Below are 25452 nucleotides of genomic sequence, written 5' to 3'. Positions count from 1 at the left end.
AGGGTATTTACTAAACGACCCAGTATTCAAGCGGGCATGAGTAATTGAAAATAGTCATTTTAAATCTATGTTAGTAATGTATACAAGACACTATTCCGTGTACTTCAGCGGGTGCAGTCAAGCTATTTTCTTTTAATTATTTTAAAATTATTACTATTATTATTATTATTACTATTATTATTATTATTACTATGATTATTGTTATTATTATTATTATTATTACTATTATTATTATTATTACTATTATTATTATTATATTATTACTATTATTATTATCATTATAATCATTACTATTACTGTTATTATTATTACTATAATTATTATTATTACTATTATTATTATTATTATTATGATTATTACCATTATTATTATTATTATTATTATTATTATTATTATTATTACTATTACTAGCTCCATTTATATGGGTGTGGAGAACTCCACAGCTATATTCAATTACAATTAATTAATCACAAGGAATTTAGACACCACTTTATTAATAATAAAGTTGCTATTTGTATATTTTGGACCTATCGTATGAAGAAAAAAACCACACATTATAAACCTTAGTAAACACTGTAACACTTTTTGTATTTACTAAACAATTCAGTACTGATGTGGGCATGAGTAATTAAAAATACAGTAATTATAAATGTATCTTTATGGTAATAATGTATTCGAGACACTATTCTACATGAGTAATTAAAAATACAGTAATTATAAATCTATCTTTATGTTAATAATGTATACGAGACACTATTCTACATGAGTAATTAAAAATTCAGTAATTATATATCTAGCTTTATGTAAGCCATGGATATAAGACACTATTCTACATGAGTGATTTAAAATACAGTAATTTTAAATCTATCTTTATGTAAGTAATGTATATAAGACACTATTCTACATGAGTAATTATAAATACAGTAATTATAAATCTATCTTTATTCTATGTACTTCAGTGGGTGCAGTCAAAGTAGCTCCATTTATATGTGTGCGGAGAACTCAACAGTTATAGTCAATTACAATTAATCACAAGGAATTTCAACACCACTAATTCTAGACCTATAATATGAAAAAAAAAACATGTTACCTATGTAAAAAAGCCATAACACATTATCAACCTAGGAAATAACTCAAATATGTAATGTATATTGTTTTTATTTAAACAAAGAATTAAGTACTCACACAAAAGTCCTATGAAATTCCTATTGTTTGTGTTTGAATCATTCAGTTCCAGAAAAAAAAAACAGTTCTATGATGATCACACTTTCAAAACTGCTGTGAAAAAGATAATCATTACAATGCATGTGTTTTTTTTTAACTTCGACTATATAGTAGCACAATCTGTAAACGTGGGTGTATGTGTGAACGTGTGAACATATACAGAGCTCGAATTACTCAGCAGGAGCATCTCACATAAGGTTTGAAAATGTAAACATTTAGGAACTACTGTTCTAGGGATCTTTAATGAATGGAACCATAGTCACACACAACCCAGTGACTTGGAACACTTTGAGGTGTGATATCTGCTATATGATGTACTATATACACTGATCAGCCATAACATTAAAACCACCTCCTTGTTTCTACACTCACTGTCCATTTTATCAGCTCCACTTACCATATAGAAGCACTTTGTAGTTCTACAATTACTGACTGTAGTCCATCTGTTCCTCTGCATGCTTTGTTACCCCCCCCCAGTAATTCAGTAATTGTAGAACTACAAAGTGCTTCTATATGGTAAGTGGAGCTGATAGAATGGACAGTGTGTGTAGAAACAAGGAGGTGGTTTTAATGTTATGGCTGATCAGTGTACTATATGTACTATTATTAGATGCTGTTCTAACAAAGGTTTCTAATTATATGTGCTCTGCTACCATAATGTGTGTGTAATTATAACGACTGGTTTAAAAATGACAGGTGGGAGTGTCTACACAGTTCCCACACTGTTGCAATTCCAGAAAAGCCTGATGCATTATACACATTGGTGCTTAATCCCACTGTAAAACCATTATAAATAGTAATAGTAAAATAGTAAAAACTGGAAAGACACAGAAGCACGTTCAGTCAAAGACTCATTCCTACCTGTGGCCATCAAACTTTACAACTCCTCACTTAAGTAATAGACCTTACAATACGTGCAATATGATAGTTGTATCATAAATAGTGCAATATATGTCACCACTGCATCTGCCACTTTATTTTAAGAGCGTTTTTACTTTACTTTACTTTTTAATATATTCTTACCTTTTAATATATTCTTAATACATATATACAATCTGAGCAACTGTAACATCTGAAATTTCCCCTCGGGGATCAATAAAGTATTCTGATTCTGATTCTGATTCTGAATATAATGAGCTGGGAGAAAGTGACTATTTAAAAATGTTGTATGAATAAGCAGGATGCAAAGATCATACTATAGGTCGGATTTTATAATGTAGGCCTTTTTTTAAATGAATGAAGTGGGATACTTCATATATCTGACAGTTGTAGTATGTAGTAGGGATATTCCGCTAGCACACCACCGGTATATATATATTGGAAGCTCTTATATATTAAAACAATGGAATCTTTAGCAACATGTGAATTTGAAATCATTGCAAGAAAGCAAAGCAAGAAATCATTGCCAGCGTTGGCAAGTTTTCTTGCTCATTGTGAAACAAACTACAGTGGTACAGTGTAACTCAACGTCTCCGGAACTCAAACTCTTTGAAACTCAACATGTGTGCGACTGCTGCTTTGTTCAGTGCTCCGCTTGAGCGGTGCAGTAAAACGTTATCAAAGTGCGAACATGAGACGAATCTGCATTTGTGTGGAATAACCATCAGATGCACTCCGAAAGCTCAGCATGTATCTGTGTTTAGCTGGATTTTCCTGACTGTTTCACTTTTAAACTTGTGTTATAGCTCAGGGTGCTGAGAAATTGTGAGAATCAGCTTTTCTGAGAGTCTAAAATGCTTATTGTTAAAAAAAAAAAGCTTAATGTGACTTAATGTATTAAAAGAACAACATAGAAACACTAAACCTCTCTTAATTATTTACTGCTTATAAGTTCTCTCCACTAATTAAGAAGCATAAGGAAACAATAAAGAAGTAAAAAGTTAAACTGCAGGATTTTTTGTGGGTTTTTTTAGTGTGTAAGTGTCAAAAACAACCCCATTATTTTACATTAGCCTGAAATATATGCAGTTCCACGGGACCATACATACTTATGGGAAAAATACCTTAAAACTCAATGCCTTTTAAAATCAAAGCCATTTCCAGAACCAACTGACGTTGAGTTTCAAGATACCACTGTAATAATAACAGAACTGCTTGTATCAGTAATCATTTACTTTAAATCTGTTTAGGTAGTTTTTTTACTGTTTGATTTTTACTCTTACTTTATAGCAATCAAATCACAGTTAATGTGCAGATATCATCAGACATGTACCTACATTTTACCCACATTTTACATAGTCCAACATACTATCTGCATGAAACACGCTCGTCTTTCACTTCTCTTAGACCTTTAGCACAATTTGCCAACGTTTTAGTAGCAACACACTCACATTTTGACTTGTGGGGGCCAGACAAGAACACACAGTCTGCTTTTCCATCTTTATATACTGTATACACCGATCAGCCATAACATTAAAACCACCTCCTTGTTTCTACACTCACTGTCCATTTTATCAGCTTCACTTACCACATAGAAGCACTTTGTAGTTTTACAATTACTGACTGTAGTCCGTCTGTTTCTCTGCATGCTTTGTTAGCCCCCTGTCATGCTGTTCGTCAATGGTCAAAACCACTACAGAGCAGGTATTATTTAGGTGGTGGATCATTCTCAGCACTGCAGTGACACTGACTCTAGTGTGTGTTGTGCTGGTATGAGTGGATCAAACACAGCAGCGCTGATGGAGTTTTTAAACACCTCACTGTCTCTGCTGGACTGAGAATAGTCCACCAACCAAAAATATATCCAGCCAACAGCACCACATGGGCAGCGTCTTGTGACCACTGATGAAGGTCTAGAACAGGGGTCACCAACCTTTTCAAGACCGAGAGCTACTTTAAGGGTCCTGAATAAAACTAAGGGCTACTTGTTTGATACAAACTTCCAAAAAAACATATATATGTATATACAGTGTATCACAAAAGTGAGTACACCCCTCACATTTCTGCAGATATTTAAGTATATCTTTTCATGGGACAACACTGACAAAATGACACTTTGACACAATGAAAAGTAGTCTGTGTGCAGCTTATATAACAGTGTAAATTTATTCTTCCCTCAAAATAACTCGATATACAGCCATTAATGTCTAAACCACCGGCAACAAAATTGAGTACACCCCTAAGAGACTACACCCCTAAATGTCCAAATTGAGCACTGCTTGTAATTTTCCCTCCAAAATGTCATGTGATTTGTTAGTGTTACTAGGTCTCAGGTGTGCATAGGGAGCAGGTGTGTTCAATTTAGTAGTACAGCTCTCACACTCTCTCATACTGGTCACTGAAAGTTCCAACATGGCACCTCATGGCAAAGAACTCTCTGAGGATCTTAAAAGACGAATTGTTGCGCTACATGAAGATGGCCAAGGCTACAAGAAGATTGCCAACACCCTGAAACTGAGCTGCAGCACAGTGGCCAAGATCATCCAGCGTTTTAAAAGAGCAGGGTCCACTCAGAACAGACCTCGCGTTGGTCGTCCAAAGAAGCTGAGTGCACATGCTCAGCGTCACATCCAACTGCTGTTTTTTAAAGATAGGCGCAGGAGTGCTGTCAGCATTGCTGCAGAGATTGAAAAGGTGGGGGGTCAGCCGGTCAGTGCTCAGACCATACGCCGCACACTACATCAAATTGGTCTGCATGGCTGTCACCCCAGAAGGAAGCCTCTTCTGAAGTCTCTACACAAGAAAGCCCGCAAACAGTTTTCTGAAGACATGTCAACAAAGGACATGGATTACTGGAACCATGTCCTATGGTCTGATGAGACCAAGATTAATTTGTTTGGTTCAGATGGTCTCAAGCATGTGTGGCGGCAATCAGGTGAGGAGTACAAAGATAAGTGTGTCATGCCTACAGTCAAGCATGGTGGTGGGAATGCCATGGTCTGGGGCTGCATGAGTGCAGCAGGTGTTGGGGAGTTACATTTCATTGAGGGACACATGAACTCCAATATGTACTGTGAAATACTAAGCAGAGCATGATCCCCTCCCTCCGGAAACTGGGTCGCAGGGCAGTGTTCCAGCATGATAATGACCCCAAACACACCTCTAAGACGACCACTGCTTTATTGAAGAGGCTGAGGGTAAAGGTGATGGACTGGCCAAGCATGTCTCCAGACCTAAACCCAATAGAACATCTTTGGGGCATCCTCAAGCGGAAGGTGGAGGAGCACAAAGTCTCGAATATCCGCCAGCTCCGTGATGTCGTCATGGAGGAGTGGAAAAGCATTCCAGTGGCAACCTGTGAAGCTCTGGTAAACTCCATGCCCAGGAGAGTTAAGGCAGTTCTGGGAAATAATGGTGGCCACACAAAATATTGACACTTCAGGAACTTTCACTAAGGGGTGTACTCACTTTTGTTGCCGGTGGTTTAGACATTAATGGCTGTATATCGAGTTATTTTGAGGGAAGAATAAATTTACACTGTTATATAAGCTGCACACAGACTACTTTTCATTGTGTCAAAGTGTCATTTTGTCAGTGTTGTCCCATGAAAAGATATACTTAAATATCTGCAGAAATGTGAGGGGTGTACTCACTTTTGTGATACACTGTATACTGTATATATAAAGAGACTGTCTGATCATATGTTAATGATTCCTCAAAAAAAACTTGTTAACAATGATTTACCATGGTAGGAAACATATATTTCAACATGTAACATTATTTATCTCTATCTGTTTTAATATTTAAAAACATATTGTTGTAAATATCTTTCTTGACAGTTTTGTATGAATGAACACATGTAGCATTTTGATCAAAATCACACTTGAGATCTTTATAGATGTATTCATCTCCATTATAAATGTTTGACAGATGTTTTTATATTTTATTGGTACTTTAAAATTAATGGAAAATAAATAAATAAATACAAATGTTATTTAAAAAAATTATACCATGCAAGCAAACAGTGCCAGCTTGGCTGTACTATGGATTGAATGAGCAACCTTTTAATCAGTAGTCACAGACTATTCAAATTATTACAGATAGTATTCAGTATTTAGTATTTTACCGTGCACACACAAATGTAATGCTGTCCTTAGCACAAAAACAAGAAATACAGAGTAGTTACTGTCATACAATGATTTCAGTGTTGATTTTAACTGCCGGTAAACTTTAAAAACCTACTCCACCCACGTATGTCAGTCTGAAGTGGTGTCTTTTCATGCCGTAGAAACATTCCTCGCAGAGGCTGGCCCTCTGCTGACAATTTGTTGACAGGTTTGACATTTGTAGTTGACACTTTTACCATTTTAACTTTCTGTTCAGGTTGTATTTAAAAAAAAAAAAAAAATAAATAAAAAATACATTTTAGGCAAATCTATAGCTGTGCAATTATATAATACAATTTCTGCAGCAGGTTGTATTACATTATTCCTAACAATCTGCTTTAGAATGTTCAATCATGCAAAATCTCTCATTATTCTAAAATGCATTCAGTTTTACTTTTGCCTTTTTAAATGTTAATTTATTTGTTATTTAATAGTCACACTTTTGGCTTCTCGCTTTTTAGTTTTAGCTTCTTGCGGACACGATTAAATAAAAACAAAATAAATAGAATCAAGACACCATATGTAAATGTTAATAGTTGCAAATCAGAAACAGGAACTACTAAAAGCAAAACTTCAGTCGAATCTAGACATGTATGCGCTAAATACTAATTTTTAATTATTTTAATCATATATATATTTTATATTTTAATTATGCTAATTTTGACTTCACCTTAAACATCGTTTCGTACATTCTTACATCGGCTGTATTCACTTACCAAGGCAAAGGGGATCTGGTGTGAGAGACGTCTGTCGCTGTCCTGAAAGCAGACTGTGGTATTAGATAAAAAACACTTCTGCTTTTAAACTACATAACCACATCCTTGCTAGCAGAAACATACTGATGCTGTCCTTGCCTGTGTAACCTGCAAGACTTGTTTAGAAGAACAATCCTCGTGTGCGTAGCTGGTAAAAATTTTGATTGACCAGGCACTTACAGCTTGTTACAGAGTTGCTGTTATTTATAATGTAATTTATTTACAATTACAATTTATAATTGTAATTATTCATTATTAGCGTGTTTACATTTAGCGACCTTGTGTGTGAAATAAAAACTAATCCATATAAGTACGCTTGAACATTGGTTAACTGGATGCTTTGTTTCCATAATTTATCATACATTTCTATGGCCAAAAATATGTAGACACCCTTCCCATTTACCAAGTTCAGGTGTTTCAGACACACCTATTGGTAGCACTGTCGCCTCACAGTAAGAAGGTCCTGGCTTTGATCCCCAGGTGGGGCGGTCCGGGTCCGGGTTCTTTCTGTGTGGAGTTTGCATGTTTTGCAAATGAGGTGAATTGGAGACACTCAATTGTCCAAGAACCTTGTGAACTGATGAACCTTGTGTAACGAGTAACTACCGTTCCTGTCATGGATGTAACCAAAAGTGTAAAACATGACGTTAAAATCCTAATAAACAAACAGGTGTGTATAATTAATTATATTAAAAAAATGATAGGCTTCTAACATTGGCAACAGTCTGGAGAAGGTCTTTATATATACACCGATCAACCGTAACATTAAAACCACCTTCTTTTTTATCAGCTCCACTTACCATATAGAAGCACTTTGTAGTTCTACAATTACTGACTGTAGTCAATCTGTTTCTCTGCGTGGTTTGTTAGCCCCCTTTCATGCTGATCTTTAATAGTCAAGACCCCCACAGGACCTGCAGTGACAATAACATGGTGGTGGTGTGTTAGTGTGTGTTGTGCTGGTATGAGTGGATCAGACACAGCAGCGCTGCTGGAGTTTTTAAATACCGTGTCCACTCACTGTCCACTCTATTAGACACTCCTACCTAGTTGGTCCACCTTGTAGATGTAAAGTCAGAGACGATCGCTCATCTATTGCTGCTGTTTGAATTGGTCATCTTCTAGACCTTCATCAGTGGTCACAGGATGCTGCCCACGGGGTGCTGTTAGCTGGATATATTTTTGGTTGGTGGACTATTCTCAGTCCAGCAGTGACAGCATATCTGTGTCTGATCCACTCATACCAGCACAACACACACTAACACACCACCACCATGTCAGTGTCACTGCAGTGCTGAGAATGATCCACCACCCAAATAATACCTGCTCTGTGGTGGTCCTGGGAGAGTCCTGACCATTGAAGAACAGCATGAAAAGGGGTCTAACAAAGCATGCAGAGAAACAGATGGACTACAGTCAGTAATTGTAGAACTACAAAGTACAAATATAACATCATACACATCATATTGTACTTTGATTTATAAGAACCAGGCAAAGTTAAAGAAGTGTTAGACTATTTTAGAGCCTGCATAGTATTTAAAATATTTCATCAGCAGACTTACCTGAGTTGGGCAATGCCTCATCAAGAGATCAGTAATATATGCTTCAGCTAAAACATTAGTATAATGAATTTGTCAGTAAATATACATTGTAAAAAATAAATACTATTTATTTCCATATCAGCTTATACATAGATGGTTTATAAAGTTAAGATCTAGGCATTACTGACACTAGAAGTCGCAGCAATCATTAATTTTCACATCATAGTAATTTACAGTGACAGGAGAAAATGCAACTGATGTACAAGACTAACAATGCAAAATATGTGAACTAATATTACCTTTGTGCAAATGTGAAATTGCGCAATGTTGTTTTAACCAGTGGAGGCCAAGCGACTAGAACTCACTTTATATTTCACATTGTAAAGCATTATAAATCTTTTATAGTATATCTATTATGTGGCGCATTTGTAAAAACACACGCTGGAACCAGAGCTGGGATCTCGAATACATCGTATCGAACCTCAGCTCTGCCTGCCGGCTAAGGCTGAGAGGCCACATGAACAACGATTGGCCTGTTGTTCTGATATGGGCGGGACTAAGCCGGATGGAGTCTCTCTCTCTCTCTCATGACTTTTGCAATTACGACCTCTGTTGGCTGATTGATGGTGCCTGCACAGAGATGAGAAAAGAGTGCTCTCAGGGTGTGTCTCGCTGCACTGCACTCGTCAAAGTGTAGGTGATAAGATGCATATGGCATGCTGCCCACGTGGGTTATATAAAAACTTAAGCAAGGATCGAACTCGTGTATCCAGGGCCCATGCTGTGCCACCCATATCAGGCGAGCTATTTCATACTGTATAAATCACAATGGCTGTGTCTCAAACCACACTCCGATACCAATGGTTTAGCTCCATTTATGACTATAATTATTTTAAAACCTCGTATTTGCTTGGGAATACAAGTCGATTTGATATATGGATCAAAACTGGTTTGTTGAGTTTTAATAAATGCAGCACCAACACTACAACAACCTCTTTCGCCACCACACCCTACGACGTGCTGAAATGAATAATGTGTGTGTAAGTCTGTGTATACCTGATGAACTGGCTAGGATTAAAATGACTAATTAAACAAAAATTCCAGTAGCGAGCTGCGGCACTGACGTGGTGTGCTATAGCCAAATTTTAGAAAGGATTTTGTGGTTTAAGGTCTTATTAAAGCAGCTAATTTTATTTGCCATCCTGTTCTTGTAGCCCCAACAAAAAAACACAACCACAAACAGATCAATGTCAATCGACATCAACAACAGCAATAATAATAACAATATTCATAATAGTAATAGTAGTAGAATGATACAGTGATGGGTTTGTTCCTTGCCTCCGGTCTCTGGTGTCTTTTTCATGGTGTCTTTCAGCCCTGCACCAAAACTGTTTTATAGTTTAAACCAAACCATCCAAACCTGGGATGCTGTCATTACTGCACTGTAAAAACTGTTCTCCTGACTTTTAGCGCGTCCAATTGCTCGATTGCGTCACGCTTCCTCTCCACTAATGCCGATCCCTGCTCTGATTGAGGAGAACGAAGCTAACCCGCGCCCCCTCGGACACATAGCAGCAGCCAATTATGTTTACATTTACATTTACATTTTTTATCCAAAGTGACTTACATTACAGTTACAGTATACAGTCTGAGCAATTGAGGGTTAAGGGTTAAGGGCCTTGCTCAAGGGCCCAACAGCAGCAACCTGGCAGCTGTCAGGCTTGAACGAGCGACCTTCTGATTACTAGTCCAGTACCTTAACCACTAGGCTACTGCTTACCCTTAGCAGCCATATGCATTTTTCAACAGCACTAGGTGAGTAGTAATGCGGATCAGCCCTGTGTACTGAGAGACACACCCTGATCAACGCACTCCTTCCCCGCCCCTGTGCAAAGGTCGTAGTTGCATCAGTTACAAGGAGACCCTATACGGCTTACTGCTACCCCACCCCTAAATAAACAACAGGCCAGTCATTGTTCATGTGGCCGTTCAGCCCAGCCGGACGGCAGAGCTGAGATTCGATACGATGTATTCGAGATCCCAGCTCCGGTGTGCTAGCGTGTGTTTTACCGCTGCCTCACCTGAGGGGCAATTGTAAACAAACCCATCACTGTATCATTCTACTACTATTACTATTATGAATATTATTATTATTATTGCTGTTGTTGATGTTGATTGACATTAATCTGTTTGTGGTTGTGTTTTTTTTGTTGGGGCACAGGATTGCAAATAAAGCTAAAAACTTTTTTATAGTTTAAATCAAACCATTCAAACCACGAATGCTGTCATTGATGCATCGTAAAAACTGATTTTAGTAAAAAACAAAACAAAACATTGGCTTCTAAATTGTAAAAACTCTTCTTTTTGTGTTTTTTAGTGCGTCCAATTGCCCGATTGCATCATGCTTCCTCTCTACTTATGCCGATCCCCGCTCTGATTGAGGAGAACGAAGCTAACCCACGCCCCTTCCGACACGTGGGCAGCAGCCGTATGCATTTTTTCGCCTGCACTAGGCGAGTGCTAATGCAGATCAGCCCTGTGTACGGAGAGACACACCCTGATCAACGCACTCCTTCCCCACCTCTCTGCAGGCGCCATCAACCATCCAGCAGAGGTCGTAGTTGCATCAGTTACGAGGAGACCCTATATGAACAACAGGCCAGTCGTTGTTCATGTGGCCGCTCAGCCCAGCTGGATGGCAGAGCTGAGATTCGATACGATGTTTTCGAGATCCCAGCTCCGGTGTGCTAGCGTGTGTTTTACCACTGCTCTACCTGAGCGGCAACTGTGAAAATTCTTAGTACTAAAACCATTCATAAGAACTACAGTGCAACCCTGCTTCTGGATGTTATGGGCATCTGTCATTAATACACAGAAACTCACTATTAGATTTGTTTGTTTATTGATTGGAATGTATAATTTCTATATGTTACATTTCCTAGTTATTATTATTATTATTTATATATTTTATTTATGCATTTTCTCCTCTTTTTCTCCCCTTTTAGTGTACCCAATTGCTCGATTGCGTCATGCTTCCTCTACACTAATGCCGATCCCCGCTCTGATTGAGAAGAATGAAGCTAACCCACGCCCCTCCGACACGTGGGCAGCATGCCGTATGCATCTTATCACCTACACTTTGACGAGTGCAGCCTAGCTGCGTGTACGGAAGGACACACCCTGAGAGCACTCTTTTCTCATCTCTGTGCAGGCGCCATCAAACAGCCAGCAGAGATCGCAATTGCACCAGTCATGAGAGAAAGACCCTCTCCGGCTTAGTCCCGCCCATATCTGAACAACAGGCCGCTCAGCCTCAGCCGGCAAGGCAGAGATGAGATTCGATACGATGTATTCGAGATCCCAGCTCTGGTTCCAGCGTGTGTTTTTACCGCTGCGCCACCTGAGCGGCCCAATTTTTGCCATTATTAACCTAGATGGATTCATTTTGAAACTTGGTCATGTCAGGCTTTCTTCCTCCTAATTTCTCATTTTTACCTAAAGTTTGTCCATGCTACTGTTACCCTGTTGCCCTTTATATAGTTGTGCTGTGACAAATCATTATAAAAGTGCCACATATATAAACATAAGCTAAATTAAACATAAATTAATAAAAGATTGAAGGAATTAACAAACAGCATAATGGTGCAGCCAAAACAAAAGGTTAATAGAGTGACTGTGGCGAGTTCATGTTCTTCCCGTGACCTTATACTGAGAGGAAATTTGTCCGGAGGGTCAGACGTAACAAGAACCACCAAAAACAGGTTTGCCATGAATACAAGCTGCTGGAAAACAAACAACTCTTGACTGACTGTGGACAGTCATTTGTGTGCATGTTTTTAAGCTAATTTGTGAAACAGGTAATTCTATACAAATACGCAGGTAATGTCGTTAACTATCATAAGGTACTCATATTATGCCTTAGTTAGTAATACAGGCTCTTAATTATTCAAAAGTTTAAGTTCAAGAGAGGCTTTATTGTCATTATAGCTATATACAAGCAAATGAAACAATGTTCCTCCAGGACCAGGGTGCAACACGGAACAAAAAGTGCAATACAATACAATACAATACACACAAGGCAGATAAAACACAGTATGATAAATACAAAAAGGCCTACAATAAATACAAAAGTGTAGTGTTGGCTAGTACATGGTAATGAGTAAATAATAAGTGAGGTAAAACACATTATCTGATAAACAGTTGGCAGCGTAGGGTTCTTATAGCAGCAGAGATATAAAGAGTAAGGTGCAAAATTGCAATATTGTGCAAAGATGCAAGTAATACAGTCAGTTTGTAGTTGTATGAGTCCAGGGAATAACACTGTGTTGGTTGTGTGTGTGGTCGTGCGAGTATGTGTGTGCATGTGCATGTGCATGTGCAAGTGCGTGTGTGGGTGTGAATGAGTGACCAACTCAAACAGCAGCAATAGATGAGCGATCGTCTCTGACTTTACATCTACAAGGTGGACCAACTAGGTAGGAGTGTCTAATAGAGTGGACAGTGAGTGGACACGGTTTTTAAAAACTCCAGCAGCGCTGCTGTGTCTGATCCACTCATACCAGCACAACACACACTAACACACCACCACCATGTCAGTGTCACTGCAGTGCAGAGAATGATCCACCACCTAAATAATATCTGCTCTGTGGTGGTCCTGTGGGGGCTAACAAAGCATGCAGAGAAACAGATGGACTACAGGCAGTAATTGTAGAACTACAAAGTGCTCCTATATGGTAAGTGGAGCTGATAAAATGGACAGTGAGTGTAGAAACAAGGAGGTGGTTTTAATGTTATGGCTAATCGGTGTATATATAATAAATTATTTTATAATTATACTGTATAATAACTTTAATCTGAAAGCTTTAAAACCTAATTTAAATACCAGCTTTCAATTATTTAGGTGATAACAGCATTTTGTTAGGTACGCTTCTTTCTTTCTTTCTATCTTTACCTAGTTTAGTTTGATAAACTGAATCTATATCAGGAACTCAGACTAAGTTTAACCCATTTAGTAATTTAGTCTCTTTATTTTTTAAATTAAAACAGCATATTAAGTCTTGACGTGAGTCAGGAATTTAGACTCTCTTTGACTTGATTAGTGATACATGTTTAGATTTTTGTTAGATTTGAAGCTGAAACTTAATTCAGAAACTCTGGCTTGTTTACCCGGATTAGTAATACAGCCAGATGATTATTTAACACAAAACTGCATGTTGTAGTTACATTTTAGTAAACTGAAACCTAATCTGATTGAAAATTGATCTTGATCTTTTTGAAAACTGAAACTTAAGTCAGGTTGAGATTGACAATTGAGATTCTCTTTAACTTGATTAGTAATACATGTTATAGATTGCGTAACTTGACAGCAACTAAAACTTAAGTCAAAAACTCAGGCTTTTGTAACCTGATTAGTAATACACTGATCAGCCATAACATTAAAAACACCTCCTTGTTTCTACACTCACTGTCCATTTTATCATGAAGCACTTCGCAGTTCTACAATTACTGACTGTACTCCATCTGTTTGTCTGCATGCTTTTTGTTAGCCCCCTTTCACCCTGTTCTTTAATGGTCAAGACTCTCCCAGGTCATGTTTTATCTGCTCAACATTTCATTTATTTTAATAAACATCCATTCCTGCATTTCAGGTCTGCAACACATTCCAAAAAAAGTTGGGACAGTAAAGCATTTAACACTTTGTAATGTTGCCATTCATTTTCACCACGAGGATACCAAGTGATTTAGTGTTTCAGCTTTTATTTTGTCTCATTCTTTTTGCAAACACGTCTTAAGATGTGCAACAGTACAGGGTCGTCGTTGTCGCATTTTTCCTTTCAAAATTCTTTATAGGGGGCAGGTCAGGACTGCAGGCAGGCCAGTCCAGTACCCGTACCCTCTTCTTCTGCAGCCATGCCTTTGTAATGTGTGCAGCATGTGGTTTTGCACAGTGCTGTATAGTAACGAAGTAATAATACTTCGTTACAGTATTTAAGTAGTTTTTTTAAGTATTTGTACTTTACTGGAGTATAAAAATTTTCGGCAACTTTCACTTTCACTCCACTACATTTTCTAAAGAAATTGGGTACTTTTACTCCGTTACATTCGCTGTATGTAAATTCGTTACTCGTTACTACAGAATGAAGGTAAATGATGTGAGATGTGTGACGGACTGCACGCTGGTTTGGTGAATCTGCGCTTGTGAGTTAGACAGTGGTTAAACACATTAATGCGCATGTGCAAACGTTCTCTAAAAGCTATCGGAGTTTTCTAAAAGTGCGTCGTTCACCCAAAGACCCGCAAATATGGACATTTCAGAAGCTCCAACACACTGATGTAAGTTAACAATGATTAACAAACTAAAGCTGCAGCATCAGCGTTTTTTTAATATTATTAGCATTAACATTGTTCAGATATCTACCTCCCATTTTTACCGATTACATTCGAACCACAAATAAAACGTTTCACTGAATTTGTTTGGAATTCATTGATTGCAAAACTCATGAAGACACGTCCATTATTTATTTAAATTAATGGTTGAACAGATCATTAAAGGGATAAAAGTGCCACACATTTTGTTAAACTCTCTTTAAATTAATTATCAAAAAAAAAATTGTTTTTGTTATTGAAATAGACTACCCAAATTAAAAAATGGGACAGTATAGAAAATGCTAATAAAATAGATGCAGTGTTTCTTACATTTACATCAACGCACATTCTAAAAACATTGGAACAGGAACATTTAGGGCTAGTAATAAGTTAAAAAAACAACTAAATAATGACGTGATTTCAAACAGGTGATGCCAACAGTTGATTATGATCATGAATTGGCACAAATCATGTTCAGATGAAAGGAAGAAAACAGGTTAATTGTTAAGGTGGTTTACAGGCTTAAAAGAACAATCTTTATATTTAAAATTACCGCTTCCATTTATACTAACAGCATTTACTTTTACTTCTACTTTTAATACTTAAGTACATTTAATATCAAATTACTTTTCATACTTAAGTACATTAAACATCAGATACTTTTAGACTTTTACTCAAGTAATGTTCTAAAAGGTGACTTTTACTTCTATCAAAGTAAATTTCTGGTAAGATACTTGTACTTTTACTCAAGTATGGCCTTCCGATACTTTATACACCACTGGTTTTGCATCGTCTTGTTGAAAATTGCTGGACATCCCTGGAAAAGATGACGTCTCGAAGGCAGCACATGTTGCTCTAAGATCTCAATGTATTTTTCTGCATTAATGCTGCCATCACAGAAGTGTAAATGACCTTTGCCAAGGGCACTGACACAGCCCCGTAACATGAAACACCCTGGCTTTTAGACCTGTTGCTGATAACAGTCTGGATGGTCCGTTTCATCTTTGGTCCACAGCACACTGCGTCCATTTTTCCAAAAAAGACCTGGAATGCTGATTCATCTGACCACAATACACGTTTCCACTGTGTGATGGTCCATCCTAGATGCCTCTGAGCCCAGAGAAGTCGACGCCACTTCTGGACATGGTTACCATAAGGCTTCTTTTTTTGCACAGTAAATTTCTAAGTGGCATTTGTGCATGTAACTCTGTATTGTAGTGCTTGACAAAGGTTTGCCAAAGTAATCCCTCACCCATGTGGTTATATCAGCTATTGTTGAGTGGCAGTTCTTGATGCAGTGCCGTCTGAGGGATCAAAGATCATGGGCATTCAGCTTAAGCTTGCGCTCTTGGCCTTTACACACTGAAATTCCTCCTGATTTCTTGAATCGTTTAATGATATTATGCACTGTAGAGGGAGAAATATGCAAATCCTCTCGATTCATTCTTTGTTTTTAAACATTTTAATCATTTTCTCGCACATTTGTTGACAAACTGGAGATCCTCTGATCATTGCTTATCAAAGACTCAGCCTTTCCTGGATACTGCTTTTGTACCAAACCATGATTACAATCACCTGTTTGGAATCACATCATGATTTAGTTTTGTTCACCTCATTACTTGCACTAAATTGCCCCCGTCCCAACTTTTTTTGGAATGTGTTGCAGACCTGAAATGCAAGAATGAACGTTTATTAATAAATGAAATGAAATATCTCAGGTTCATCCTGTCTGCAATGAAATAAAAGTCAAAGTAAATGTAAAAAACTGTGTGTTTTTTTATTATTTGCATTTTCCATGCCGTCCCAACTTTTTCTGATTTGGAGTTGTAATAAGTAATACAGTACATGCTATCAGTTATTTAACTTGACAGCATTTTGTTAAGATTTTTTATGGTAGTCAGTAATGAAGTTTACATTCTGTGTTTATATTTAAATAAGTTGATATTTAAGTCAGGAACTTTAATTAGTAATTAGTGAGCGACACCGATGCTAACACTGCTATGGTCAACTTAACGACTTTCTCAGCATCCGGGTATTTTATAGGTTATGCGTGGTCATGTGATACTTTCTCAGCCATCTTGTGGATACGCAAAGAGCGACAACTCGCACCCAAACTCTCCGCTGTCAGTTTAAAGCAGAGGTAAGACAGCGAGTCTGCTGAAAACAGGGGTTGCGGGATAGTAAAAAGGAGTTAAATAACATAAAGAATAAAGTGGTGTGGGTCCCCAACTGTACGCTCTGAAATAGCCGAGCTATTGAGATGAGCTGTTCTGGTGTTACCTGCATGGTTGCTTCGTGGCCTTGAAGCCTCGGGCTCGATTGTTGTTTCTACCGTGCGTGAATGAGCCGTGGACGCGCTGCGGTCAGAAAACTTAATGCTAACGCTGTTAGCTCTAACTCGGTATACTAGGCCCCCGCAATTGATTGAAAGATTATAATTAAGTAGTTTCATTTAGTTTATTGTTATTGTATGTTTAGTATAAATGTATTCAGCATGCCTGTTGGTTATACTGTAATTTGCTTGCTAGTCAAATTCCTTTGGGCTGCGTCTCATACCGCATGCTGACTTGTTAAATAGTGTATTTAAATAGTGACAGCACCTGTGCTGGTGTCTTTATTATATCTGTTCTATTTAGTACGTTTTTTGCACTTTGAAACGCTTCGTGGACTTATTAGATTGACATGCTGTTATAGTTGTACAGAAGCTATCTATCTATCTGTGTAGTCACACCTGGGACAAAGTCACCACCGTACTAATTAAACTAACGTGAACTTGTATGTGTATGCCAGGATAACTAAACAATAAACCTTGTTTACATATATTATTAACGTTTTAATAGAACAAAAATCACTAGTGGTGTTAAGCAAACTTAAACTTCTATAGTTAGATTTGGGTTAAGTCTCAATCTGCGTACTGAGGATACGTCAAAATAGGAACGACATCGCCGTTAGTGTACTTGTTAGGCATGCTCTTTAGCACGTTAGTGTGCGGTTTGGGACACAGCCACACAGGACTGGGTAGTAAGCACTGCTATAGCTAAATAGCACATGTCGAGCTATCTCACCGTTTCACTGTAAATGTAGTATTAGCTAATACTACAGCTTTATAGTACTAGGATTGTATAATAGTTTCGTTTATTGGTTTATACAGCTAAATGTTTGGTTTGATATAACTAAATGCTAAGTTAGCAATCAAGAAATGTATTTTGTTAACCAGGTTTCTTCTCGATTTAGCACGTATTTAGCTAGTTAGCATTGCCTAGCATTTAGCAGTGTTTAGGATGTATGTGTAGCAAAGTAGATGGTAATATATGTGCTGTTAAGTGGACAGTACTAAAATAGGGATATTTATATTTTGTTTATTCAGTCAGTTCGAATTGTTGACCTTTGGTTTCTGTTTAAACCTTAAACAGCTTGACAGTGTTGTAGAGTTGAGTATGGTTGGATATTTAAAACAAAATAGTATTTTGACTTATATGGCCATTATTCAAATAAAAAATATCCTCTCACACACCCCAAAATCTCTAAACATGTATACATCTCCAATCGTAAGAATTTAACCTCCTTTGCCTTAAGAGGTCTTATGGTGATGTGTATAGAATTGAGCATTGAGTATTAACAAGAAGTCATAGTAATCAGAGAAAAGGTTTATATTTATTAGTACATATACTATATTGCTAAAAGTATTCGCTCGTCTGCCTTCACGCGCATATGAACTTGAGTGACTTCCCATTCTTAATCCATAGAGTTTAATATGATGCCGGCCCACCCTTTGCACCTATAACAGCTTCAGCTCTACTGGGAAGGCTTTCCACAAGGTTTAGGAGTGTGTTTATGGGAATTTTTGACCATTCTTCCAGAAGCGCATTTGTGAGGTCAGACACCAATGTTGGACGAGAAGGCCTGGCTCGCAGTCTCCGCTCTAATTCATCCCAAAGGTGTTCTATCGGGTTGAGGTCAGGACTCTGTGCAGGCCAGTCAAGTTCTTCCACACCAAACTCGCTCATCCACGTCTTTATGGAGCTTGCTTTGTGCACTGGTGCGCAGTCATGAGTCATTTTGGAACAGGAAGGGGCCATCCCCAAACTGTTCCCACAAAGTTGGGAGCATGAAATTGTCCAAAATCTCTTGGTATGCTGAAGCATTAAGAGTTCCTTTCACTGGAACTAAGGCGCCGAGCCCGACTCCTGAAAAACAACCCCACACCATAATCCCCCCTTCCACCAAACTTTACACTTGGCACAATACGGTCAGACAAGTACTGTTCTCCTGGCGACCGCCAAACCCAGACTCGTCCATCGGAATGACAGGCGGAGAAGCGTGATTCGTCATCACTCCAGAGAACACGTCTCAACTGCTCTAGAGTCCAGTGGCAGCGTGATTTACACCACTGTATCCGACGCTTTGCTTTGCATTACGCTTGGTGATGCAGCGGCTCGGCCATGGAAACCCATTCCATGAAGCTCTCTACTCACTGTTCTTGAGCTAATCTAAAGGCCACATGAAGTTTGGAGGTCTGTAGCGATTGACGCTGCAGAAAGTTGGCGACCTCTGCACTCTATGCGCCTCAGTCATTTTAAGTGGCCTACCACTTCGTGGCTGAATTGCTGTAGTTTCCAATCGCTTCCACTTTGATATAATAGCACTGACGGTCGACTGTGGAATATTTAATAGCGAGGAAATTTCACCACTGGACTTGTTGCACAGGTGGCATCCTATCACGGTACCACGCTGGAATTCACTGAGCTCCTGAGAGCGATCCATTCTTTCACCAATGTTTGTAGAAGCAGTCTGCATGATGCCTAGGTGCTTGGTTTTATACACCTGTGGCCATGAAAGTGATTGGAACACCTGAATTCAATTATTTGGATGGGAGTGAATACTTTTGGCAATATAGTGTACATCTTAATGTAATGACACAAGTTGACATAATTTTGAGTTTAAATGAAAAACATTTAGTTCTCTTTACAAATGTCAACCCACAGCTTTAAGACTTTCATTAATACTAACAAGCTTCTGACACCTCTCTAGTGGAATCTTTACCCATTCTTGTAGTGCAAAAACTTCCAGCTAATTGATGCTTGATGACTTTTGTTTTGCAATTGCTTTCTTTAAATATCAACAAAGATTTTGTTATGGAATTTAAATCTGGAGACTGAGAAGGCCTCTCAAGGATATTCCAGGACTGAGTCCTTAACCAAGCCTTGGTTGACTTGGAAGTGTGCCTTGGATCATCGTCTTGCTGAAAAGTCCAGTTTCGCCACAGAAGACATAGCATTCCTCCAAAATGCCTTATTATTTCTGTGATACATCAATCCATGATACCAGTTACATGGTTCATGCTTCAAAAACACACATTCCCATATTGCTGGGTCCGGGTCCTTTCTGTGTGGAGTTTGCACGTTCTCCCCGTGTCTGTGTGGGTTTCCTCCGGGAGTTCTGGTTTCCTCCTGCAGTCCAAAGACATGCAGTGAGGTGAATTGGAGATACAAAATTGTCCATGACTGTGTTTGATATAAAACTTGTGAACTGACAAACCTTGTGTAATGAATAACTACCGTTCCTGTCATGAATGTAACCAAAGTGTAAAACATGACGTTAAAATCCTAATAAACAAACAAATAAACCATATTGCTGATCCAACTCTATGCATGGCTGTGGGATAGTATTCTTCTGATCACTGCTTAGTGCCAGACAAACAGCTGATACAAAGAGTGGACAGCTGGACAAAGAGTTTTGGTTTGTCCTTTTATGGAACTGTGTCCCAAAACTCCTCATGGCTTTCACTTGCACACAAGTCATTTGCTGTAACATAATAGTTTTTATGTTGTATTGAATGTATTGCTAAGGCTTCTGGATGAGATCTTGGGCTTTCTACCCTAGACAGGTTTGCTGCTGTGCTATGAGTTTGAAACATTCTGGACAGTACTCTCAATTTTGTCTCTAGGAATGTTCAGGGTCTTGGAATTCTTCGTATACCCATTGCCCTTTTTGGTGTAATGATATGATCTCTCAGCTTTTGTGTAGCATGTGCACTTTAACAGTGGTGATGAATTTCTTTGTATGGGCCTGCATGGTAAAGTTATCTGCAGTTTGAGTCACAGCCCTTTTGTTGGATCGTACCAGATTCCATAGCTTTTGTGTTCTCTGGCATTAATGAGTCTTGTCTACCCAACCAACTGTTGCTCCTGGTTGCTTGTCTCTCTTTTAGCGAAGCAAATTTGATCTATTTCTTTTTACAGATAACAAACCGTCATTAGTCAGCAGTTAACTGATGACCAATAGGCAAAGAAAGCCCCATCAAAATATAAAACATATCAACAAGCTTGATATCAACAAGTCAGTTGATAAGCAGTGTAACATAGCTCTTGTGGCATTAATGTAGAACAGTAAGGTATTTATAAACACCAGTGCAGGACCAGTTCAATATTCAGAATAGGGCTGTCGCAGTGAAAGAATTTTCTTTCAGTATATTATTGCTTTATAATGACAAAGATGAGACAGCTTTAAGACAAATCAAATGTGTGTTTATTGTTAAATACAGAACAGAGCAGGGATGCATGTTTTTTCTCTATTAAAAAAGGTTTAAATTTAGCTTCTAGCCTAGATATACACTGTGGAAAAAAAGTGTTTAGGCTAAATATTTTAAATGCACATCTAATCAAAATATGATTAAAAAAAAATAGAATAAAGTCTGTAAGACCTTAAACCTGCGTTATCATGCGCGCTAGAAAAACCAACATGTTCACCTGATGTGTTTCCAGAGAGGATCTGAGTGGGGTAGTGATGTTCCCGGTGGCACTAAAACTCTCTCTGATAGTGTGTGTGCTCGTTACACTATTACACACGTACTGTACCTGCATGCGACTTTAGAGAGCAGAGCAAATCTAGCCCGGTTATTAATGCACCACTATTAACTATCTATTTAGTAGGTATAATTAACATAATATATACTACATTTCAAGTTATTATTCTTTTCAATACATTTTTATTCAACGAAAAAATACATTTAAATCATTCCAGCAAGCCAGCAAGAGAATATTTGCAGGCTGCAATGCCATATTAACCGTCATTAAAAGTTTGAGTACGCCAAGGCTGTTTAAATATAGTCTAAATTACAAGTATTTATTGAGTGTGAACTCAATTTAATCATTAATAAACTTGCCTATAATTCCTGTTGCCATTGTTTACATTTTAAAACACAAAGCCTGACACTCAGCAGCAACGCATGCGAACAGGTTGCGGGAAAATGTCGCTCTTAGTTCATTTTCATTATGAACTTATTTAACATTTATTACGCCCGAATGTAAGCGTAAAACAAGATGGACCCTGCAACAAAAAAAAGCCAAACAAAAAAAGAAAGAAAAAACATGAACGTTGCGGTTGCTTGGCATGCCCTGCGGTTGGCTGATCTATATCGCGGTATTTCAAAATTGCGGTTAGCGCGACAGCCCTAATTCAGAATGTAGATTTTATCCTGAGTTGGCAGCGAACATGCTAATTATTTTTTTTATGTCTTCTTGACAAGCAGAGTTTTACCTTTATACTGAAGCATAACGCAAAATGTTCACATGATTTTTGTAAAAGAAAGACACAGTTCGACAATTGAAGAGTTTACCATGCAGTCTGACTCCATACTGATGCAAACTAGCTTCACTGTTTATGATGTTTGTGTCATAGCTCCACCGATCATGGTGTAAACAATATAAATGTATAACATGTTAATACGTTTTCCAGGGTGGCACAGTGTCTAAGTGGGCAGCACTGTCGCCTCACAGCAAGAAGGTCCTGGGTTCGATTCCCAGGTCGGCCGGTCCGGGTCCTTTCTGTGTGGAGTTAGCATGCCCCCCCGTGTCCGCGTGGGTTTGCTCCGGGTGCTCCGGTTTCTTCCCACAGTCCAAAGACATGCAAGTGAGGTGAATTAGAGACACTAAATTGTCCATGACTGTGTTTGATATAACCTTGTTTGTGAACTGATGAATCTTGTGTAATGAGTAACTACCGTTCCTGTCATGAATGTAACCAAAGTGTAAAACATGACGTTAAAATCCTAATAAACGAAATATGTTTTCCTGTTTGTATTAGAATTTAAATCTGGGTTCTCGCACTCAATTGGAATCAAGCATCAGCTTTTGGAAATGAATTTAAGTCATGACAAACAATGAAGTCTTTGCCCTATATTGGTCGACCAGTTGATCCTTGACATCCCTACTCTTCTTGGATCACTTTTGGTGGGTACTTACCACAGCTGCCTGTGATCACTCTTTGCTATTTTGGAGATACTTTAACTTTGATAATGACCAAATCTTTACGGCCAGATGACAAAGTCACTCAGGTCTTGCCTGATCTTATCTGCTGCATTCAACACGTGTTGTACTAGTACTATTATCAGCTCAACATTTTGGAGGTTGGTCTTAATGTGTTGGCTTGATATAGGAACTGATACTTTAATATCATTAGAATTATTTATTATTATTGTGTTAAGGATTGCGGCACGGTGGCTTAGTGGGTAGCACTGTCGCCTCACAGCAAGAAGGTCCTGGCTTCGATCTCCGAGTGGGCCGGTCCGGGTCCTTTCTGTGCGGAGTTTGCATGCTCTCACCGTGTCCGTGTGCTCCGCTTTTCTCCCACAGTCCAAAAACATGCAGCCAGGCTAATTGGAAACACTGAATTGTCCTATAGGTACCTAGCCACTAGATGCACAAACCAGTGCATTGTAGTGCCGGTCCCAAGCCCAGATAAAATAGGGAGGGCCGTGTCAGGAAGGGCATCCGGCGTAAAAATTGTGCCAAATCAATAATGCGGATCACGATCCGCCGAGAGCCGACCCCGCAACCGAACGGGACAAAGGCCGAGGAAGAAGAAGATTGTGTTAAGGATTACATTATGAGGCTGAAACCACACAGAACATCATATTAAAAGAGCAAAAAAAGTATTTTGTCCCGCTAGCTTGAACTCCTGGTACTCTTTAATGTGAAACTTCTGCAGGTGCTTGATTAAATTAGTCGTGTTATACGACGAAACCTTACTTCCATCCCTTGACCACTAGCTTTGCCCACATTGCAAGTATCTGTTTTGCTTTTCTGCGTTTCCAGACTAAAACTAGGGCAGTTGTAGCCTAGTGGTTAAGATCCTGGACTAGTAATCGAAAGGTCACTGGTTCAAGCCTCACCACTGCCAGGTTGCCACTGTTGGGCCCTTAACCCTCAATTGCTTAGACAGTATACTGTCACAGTACTGTAAGATGCTTTGGATAAAAGCGTCTGCTAAATGCTGACGTGCTTCATGTTAAGTTACGGCAGGTTTATGGTCCGTCAAATATCCTGTCTGTATATGACGACAATATCAGACCCGATACCGATCCGATCGGATCAGGCCCATCTCTAATAAATGCATGTGGTATTAGGTTAGACTGCACAGCTCATGATGAAGTTCTCAAAATCCATTTTTAGGTTGTATGTTTTTACTCTGCTTTATTTGGTTTGGAAAGGTGACACCATGCTCTCTTGGCTTTTTGCCCTCTTGAGGTTTTGTCGTCTTCCGTGGAACCACTTAACCTGCTACAGCTTAGAAGCAGCAAATATTTTTATTAGGGATGTCCGTCCCGATCACGTTTTTTTGTTCCCGATCATTAATTTTGATCCCGATCCGATACCGAGTCTCAAACCGATACTTTCTAGATAGTGTCTAGATAAGAACTAGATAATACTGTTCACACAGTGCACGCTTCAAGTACATAACAGTTATTCAAATTAATCTAATGTATATGTTTAACAACTGAATAGCTCTGCAGTGCTGTAGGAAAAAAATTGCCCGCATCCAAGCTATTGCTTAATGTTCTTTTATTTTTACAATAAAAGTAAACAAACTTAGTGCAGCATTGTAGTAGTAAAACTAGAACACTCAAAATGAAGTGAAGGTTCTTTTTGAGGAAAATCAGTGTTTATTTTTTAGGTGCCGTATCAAATTGGTAGTAATTGTAGATCGTTTGGTTGAATGATATCTGGTTTGTTTCTTATGAGCCACCGTACTTGTATGCGTGTTGTAACTGTAACAAACTTTTCTGTGGTTGTTTTGTAACGATGGTTTGATGGACGTTTCTACGCGAAGTGAGTGTGTTTTGACCCTTTGGGGCTTCCATAGTGCATGGAATAGCGTGCTCTAGCTGTTCGCTATTCGGTACCGTAACAGAAGAAGTTAATAAAGTGTTCTGCTCCCGACAATTTGTGAATATACCGTGTATTTATTTCTTTATTAAGCAAGTGCATCACTACGACGCTCGGTTACATAACTAAGCCAATCGGAGTGCTTGATACTGAGATGTCGTTCAGTCTTGTAACACGTAAACTCGTAAAAGCTGTACGTTATGGTCCCTGAAGTTTTCATACTCGGATTAAAAGTTATTGTTTTTTAAACCGGAGTGATCCTTGACTCGCACACCATATAAATAGTAAAATTCTACAGTAATGAACGCAGCTCTGCTCCCACCGCCTCGTGAAACGCTCGCATTGCAGACATTAC

At 38.5% G+C, this 25452-nt stretch overlaps 1 protein-coding gene across 1 annotated transcript in view; it reads left to right on the top strand.

Annotated features, from left to right (window-relative positions):
• Positions 1–17002: 17002 nt before the first annotated feature.
• The window catches only part of gigyf2 (GRB10 interacting GYF protein 2), a 56478-nt gene continuing 48028 nt past the window's right edge, over positions 17003–25452 (top strand). The window contains exon 1 of the mRNA XM_062987372.1: positions 17003–17071. The gene's annotated coding sequence lies outside the window, so the exon portion shown is untranslated. The remainder of the gene's footprint in view (positions 17072–25452) is intronic.

This window comes from Trichomycterus rosablanca, chromosome 25 (assembly GCF_030014385.1).
Source record: "Trichomycterus rosablanca isolate fTriRos1 chromosome 25, fTriRos1.hap1, whole genome shotgun sequence".
NCBI lineage: Eukaryota > Metazoa > Chordata > Actinopteri > Siluriformes > Trichomycteridae > Trichomycterus > Trichomycterus rosablanca.
Note: the sequence above shows the minus strand (reverse complement) of the source record. Positions and strands in the feature narration are given on the sequence as shown.